We start from the raw sequence: 7,284 nt of genomic DNA on the forward strand, positions 1-7,284 counted from the left end.
ATTTTTAATTATACTTATTTTATTATTTGTTTTTCTGCTATGTTTTGTCATGTTTGTATCCTATGTACAGTATATTTATATATATATACGAATATTTTCTCCTTTGAATTCTTTCAGAGATCTTATAGTTTGGTATTATTTTTATAGATATTTTCAGAGTGTTCTACCTTTTCATTTCTTTATTTTTAGCACTTTCCAGATAGCTTTCCATTGTTTTCTGTCTTTTAATTGTTTATGTTGATGAATTGTCAACTTTATTGTTGTTCTTATGAGTATAATGTGCCTTTTTCTTGACTTATTTTAGGAATTTCTCACATATTTTAGTTTGAGCAGTTTTTCTATGATTTTGAAGACATCCTTTGTATTTCTAATTTTGTCTATTTTTTAACTTACCTTTTACTTAATCTTTTCTTTTCTTTTCTTTTCTTTTCTTTTCTTTTCTTTTCTTTTCTTTTCTTTTCTTTTCTTTCTTTTCTTTTCTTTTCTTTAAGACCTGTCTTATTTATTTGACACAGAGAGAGTACAAGCAGGGGGAGGAGCAGAGGGAGAGGGAGAAACAGGCTCCCTGCTGAGCAAGGAGCTGATGTGGGGACTCAATCCCAGGACCCTGGGATCATGACCTGAGCTGAAGGCAGACATTTAACTGACTGAGCCAGGCAGGTGCCCCCTTAATATTTTTTTCTATTCAATCAGGCTTTACAGTCATTCGCTGAGTTGCTGATTTTAATTATCTTCTATCTCATCTCTAGAATTTCAATTTAATATTTTATAATTTCAATTTCTCTGCTTAAATTTGTTATAATTCTTAAGCCTACAAATTATAGTTATTGTAAAGTCTATATTAAATGCCTCAATTGCATGGATCTTCATAGTCTGTTTCTACTATTTCTCTTATTTCAGCCGCTTGTTCTTTTCTCCTGGTCTTCCATGTAATTTTTTCACCGCATTTTGGATAGTCTATTAAAAATGTTAGTCACATTTTGAGGCTCCTATTGATCTTCCTCCAGAGAGAATTCCTCTTTTAAATTTCTCCTGGCCCAAATGCAATGTTTATATTTATGCACAACTCTTTTTTTTTTTTTTAAGATTTTATTTATTTATTCGACAGGATAGAGACAGCCAGCTAGAGAGGGAACACAAGCAGGGGGAGTGGGAGAGGAAGAAGCAGGCTCATAGCAGAGGAGCCTGATGTGGGGCTCGATCCCATAACGCCGGTATCACGCCCTGAGCCTAAGGCAGACGCTTAACCGCTGTGCCACCCAGGCGCCCCTCTGCACAGCTCTTAATAGATTTACTAGATTTTACTAATCACATGTTTAATAAGGGCGGGTAGTCAGAAGGGGGAATGAAGCATGAGAGACTATGGACTCTGAGAAAAAAACTGAGGGCTGGTGATGGGTAGTAAGGAGGGCACGTATTGCATGGTGCACTGGGTGTTATATGCAACTGATGAATCATCCGACTTTACATCAGAAACCAGGGATGTACTGTATGGTGACTAACATAATATAATAAAAAAAAATAATAATGTTGTGGAAGAGCAACCTAATTCAACTAGTGTTTGACTAACTGAAAGCTTCTCTAATTTACCTTCATCTTTTGGGCATTGATTCTTCTACATGGAATTTTTTTCTTGACCAATAGGTAAATTCTTTTATCCTTCAAGTCTCAATTTTTCTTTAAATATTTGTATATATTTGTGTATGTATCTATGTTTTTTTAGGGTAAATTCTAAGCCCAGTGTGGGGCTTGAACTCACAACCCCAAGATCAAGGGTCGTGTGTTCTACCAACTGAGCCAGGCAGGCATCCTCTTCAAGATTAAATTTTAATGTTATTACCAGCACGAAAGTTTTCTTTTCTCGCCAAAACAGATTCAAAAGATAATTCTACTGAACTAAATACCTTTATGAATTTCTGCAAATATTATATGGTATTATAATAGTTTATTTGTATATGAATCCTCTTCCTGGATTCTACATCCTTGAGCATAGGGGCTGTATTTTTCATTTTTATGTTGGAAGCATTTAGCAAGCTTTCTGTGATAGCGTAAGTACATCAAAATATTATATGAATCTATAAATTTATTATATATTTCAACAATTACTTTTGACCAGCATAGTGTGCTATGTACATGGATTCCTGGGGATAAATAGATGAATAAGATTTGTTTTAAATCTTCTAGTATTTTGTCTTGTACTGTGCTTGCATAGTAATATATCCTGACTATGTAACAGTGTGTTGAATATTTATATAAATTATTTTGGAACCAAAAAGTAAAAATGTTGAATTTCCTTGAAGGGAAGGAAGGATATGTTAACGGGAATTATTTACCAGAGGAAGGATAATTTGAACTAAATTTAAAAAAATAAATGTAATAGCTATTTTGACATAGTGGGTATAAATTACTAGGGGAGAGAACAGCTCATGCAAACATATGGAAATGTGAAAGAGCATTGGATATTTTCAAAATGACTCTATGGTTATAGCGAAGTTGAAAGCTAATCAAGGGCACAATTATTGGAGCATGTTATGCCATGATAAGGAATTTTATCTTAATCTTTTTGTTAATGGGATTGCATGCAGAGGGAAAAACACTATCACTTGTGCACTCGTGTATATATAATTTTTTTAGTTTTATAATTTTATAGTTGCAATATGGACAATGAATTGTAGGGGTGCTTATGAAAGGCATTGTAGGATCCTTAAAGAAAAATAATGAATCCCTAAGGCAGTGAAGATGGAGAAGAAAAGATAGGATTAAAGACATGATTAAAATATATTTATGATATTTTTTCATTTTTGATTTATATATTTATTTCGCTACACAGGTTGTTAGATATGTTAAATATAACTTGATATTGTAGTTACTTAGTGAAATAAATTAAAAGGTTAGGGAGACTGATGGATGTGAAAAATTCATCATAAACTGTAACATGCTCATAAATTGTAATGGGAAGCATTAGTGTATTATTTTACACATGCACATATATTTTTTACTTAAATTCAATTAGTTAACATATATTATAGTATTAGTTACAGAGGTAGAGTTCAGTGATTCATCAATCTTATACAATACCCAGTGTTCATCACATCACATGCCCTCCTTAAAGTCCATCACCCAGTTACCCCATAACCAAACCCCTCCCAAGCAACCTTCAGTTTGTTTCTCATAATTAAGAGTCTCTTATGGTTTGTCTCTCTCTCTGATTTCATCTTGTTTTATTTTTCCCTCCCTTTCCCTATGATCCTCTGTTTTGTTTTTCAAATTTCGCATGTGAGTGAGATCATATGATAATTGTCTTTTTCCGATTGACTTATTTCACTTAGCATAATCCATCCATGTTGTTGCAAATGGCAAGATTTCATTTTTTTGAAAGCTGAGTAGATTCCATTGTATTTATATACCACCTTTTCTTTACCTATTCATCTGTGGATGGACATCTGGGCCCTTTCCATAGTTTGGCTATTGTGGGCATTGATGCTATAAATATTGGGGCGCAGGTGCCCCTTCAGATCAATACATTTGTATCTTTGGGGTAGATACCTAGTAGTGCAATTGCTGTGTTGTAGGGTAGCTCTATTTTCAACTTTTTGAGGAATTCCACACTGTTTTTCAGAGTGGCTGCACCAGCTTGCATTCCCACCAACAGTGTAAGAGGGTTCCCCTTTCCCCACATCTTTGCCAACATCTGTCATTTCCTGACTGATGTGAGGTGGTATCTCATTGTGGTTTTGATTTGTATTTCCCTAGTGCCAAGTGATGTTAAGAATTTTTCATGTGTCCATTGGCCATTTGTATGTCTTCTTTGGAGAAATGTCTGTTCATGTCTTCTTCCCATTTCTTGATTGGATTATTTGTTCTTTGGGTGTTAAGTTTGATAAGTTCTTTATAGATTTTAGATACTAGCCCTTTATCTGGTAAGACGTTTGCTAGTATCTTCTCCCATTCTGTCAGTTGTCTTTTGGTTTGGTCAACTGTTTCCTTTGCTGTGCAAAAGCTTTTTATCTTGATGAAGTCCCAATAGTTCATTTTTGCCTTTGTTTCCCTTGCCTTTGTAGATGAGTCTAGCCAGAAGTTGCTGTGGCTGAGGTAGAAGAGGTTGCTGCCTGTGTTCTCCTCCAGGATTTTAATGGACTCCTGTCTCACATCTCTAGATCTTTCATCAATTTTGAGTCTATTTTTGTGTATGGTGTAAGAAAATGGTCCAGTTTCATTCTTCTACATAAAGAATGCTGTCCATTTTTTCCCAACACCATTTGTCGAAGAGACTGTCTTCTTTCCTTCTTGGTTGAAGATTAGGGTTCATTTCTGAGTTCTTTATTCTGTTCCATTGATCTATATGTCAGTTTTTGTGCCAGTACCATACTGTCTTATGATTATAGCTTCATAATAGAGCTTGAAGTCTGGAATTGTGATGCCGCCAGCTTTGGTTTTCTTTTTCAACATTCCCTTGGCGATTTGGGGTCTTTTGTCATTCCATACAAATTTTAGGATTGTTTGTTCCAGTTCTGTGGGAAAGGTTGATGGTATTTTTATAGGGATTGCATTGAATGTATAGATTGCTCTAGCTAGCATAGACATTTTAACAATATTTGTTCTTCTAATCCATGAACATGGAATGCTTTTCCATTTCTATGTGTCTTCCTCAGTTTGTTTCATGAGTGTTCTATAGTTTTCTGAGTACAGATCCTCTGCCTCTTTGGTTAGGTATCTTACAGGTTTTGGTGCAATTGTAAATGGGATTGACTCCTTAATTTCTCTTTCTTCTGTCTCACTATTAGTGTATAGAAATTCAAATAATTTCTGTGCATTGATTTTATATCCTCCACATTTCTGAATTCCTGTATGAGTTCTAGCAATTTTGGTGTGGAGTCTTTTGGGTTTTCCACATAGAGTATCATGTCATCTGTGAAGAGTGAGAGTTTGACTTCTTCTTTGCCAATTTGCATGCCTTTTATTTCTTTTTGTTGTCTGATTGCTGGATCTAGGACTTCTAGTACTATGTTGAACAGCAGTGGTAATAGTGGATATTCTTGCCGTGTTCCTGACATTAGGGGAAAAGCTCTCAGTTTTTCCCCATTGACAATGGTATTTGCTGTGGGCTTTTCATATATAACTTTTATGATATTGAGGTATGTTCCCTCTGTCTCTACACTATGAAAAGTTTTAATCAAGAAAGGATGCTGTACTTTGTCAAATGCTTTTTCTGCATCTATTGAGAGAATCACTTGTCTTTTGTCCTTTCTTTTATTAATATAGTGTATCACACTGATCAATTTGTGAATGTTGAACCACCGTTGCAGCCCATGAATAAATCCCACTTGGTGGTGGTGAAGAATCCTTTTAATATACTGTTGTATCCTATTGGCTAGTATCTTGGTGATGTTTTTAATAAAGATGCTTAGTCTTTTGAGTATTTCACAGTTGTTTAATTAGGGCTATCTTCACAACTGGCATTTTGACTAACCCCATGTTGTTCATTTCTTCATTCATTAACTTATTCATTTAGTCATTCATTCAATTGATCATTATCTAGTACCTACTACATATAGTCAGCCACTATTCTAGGTACTGTGAATTCAGCAGTGAAAACAAATCAACAAAATTTCTTTCTATCATGGAATTTATCTTTTGGTGGAATATAAAGAAGTGGTTTGGTAGGGAATTATATCTTGAAGGTAGAACATATTAGGTTTATAAATGGTTATATTAATTCTAATGTCACATTTACATAGAATTGATGGACATAATCACATAACAGCTCCTGCTATATTTTGCAGTCTGTTGTTTCTTAACTGCATAAATTTCAACAAACAGTTTCTTCTTTGCCTCAGGAAATTGAAGAGTGCTTCTCATAACTGAATGGACATGATTTATATATTTACTTACCTTTAGGCCTATTGCTGGCAGAGAATAAGGTCCCCTGGCATTGATACACTGTAGAGAGGTGGCACACTTTTACTTTGCCGTAGTAAACTTCAGCATGATTCTCACCATGTTCAATGCCAAATTCTGACCAGTTTAGAAGAAATGGTATGAGACACTGCTGGCATACAAAAGAAAATTAAATCTCACAATAAGAAAGGTGCTGATATCGTTTAAGCTGGCAATCCGCTGTGCTGTGTCAGCTACTATCATTGGGCATGACTTTTAATTTTTCTTTTCTACCACATATCTTTTAGATTTCTTCTGACCCAAATGCAAAGTTTAGGTCCATGCATAACAATTAATCGTTGACTTTTGATAGGCACAGTTTGTAACTGGCAAGGGTAACAAAGCAAAACAAAACAAAACTCTAGAAGTTAATAGACTCCTTTGACTGAAGCAATTTAGAACTACTAAGGTGTTATCATTTCCACTGGAAATGCAATTTTCATGGTAGAGAGCAAGCATGGAGTTTTAGGTCTTCAATAAAAATAATCATTTGACTAGAACAAGGCAACCCAACTGAGCCTCTCTCTTTGAATGAAATTTGAATCTTATTTTTTACAGAATTTAATGTGTTTTTTTTTACATTTTAATAAAGTTTCTAATTTAAATTTGCATTTGCAAACAGATACGAAGAAGGGTTCTTAGAAACGACTGGTTGTCTGAAGCTGGTCAATAAATGTGCTGTAGTGGAATGATGAGTATTTCCTGCAAAACAGTGACTCAGAGTGAAAAAGTCACTCTTATTATATTCTGCTTAATGTAGTCAGATTATGTTCAGTTTTAATATGGGTTCTTTTCATTCCCAGGAACACAAGTCAGTATTACAAACAGACCCTTACAGTTTATTGTTGTTTATACATTATCTTGTTGAAGTAATATTGATTAATACTAAGAGAAGAACCTATCTAAGTTACAACTTTCTTTCAATGAATAGTATCTAGGGTGCCTGGGTTTCGAGTGGTAGTAAAGCAGAGAAACAGTGCCATCTTTTTGTGATATATTTTGCAGTCTTAAGAAATAATAACTTTTAGTTGTTCAAAAATAAAAATTAAACATCAATAACAAAACAATCTTACCATCACTAGGCTGGAAATGGACATATTGTTTGTAACAAGTATAAATAATAATATAATGATACTATACATTTCTATAGCATCTAAGGTTTTCAAATCTCTTTCATATATATGATTCATCATATTTTGGTTTTCAGAGCTATAAAGATGAAAAGCTTAATAATACATTGTTTGATGTGGGTACTGCATTATGATAATGGAAAAAATGATTTGAAATTTACAAATCACCACATAATTGAATCCTCTTGGCTGGAATTTTCCATTTCATTATATACTG

Source organism: Ursus americanus, chromosome 13 (genome assembly GCF_024610735.1).
Source record: "Ursus americanus isolate L20-20 chromosome 13, mUrsAme1.1.p, whole genome shotgun sequence".
NCBI classification, from domain to species: Eukaryota; Metazoa; Chordata; class Mammalia; order Carnivora; family Ursidae; genus Ursus; species Ursus americanus.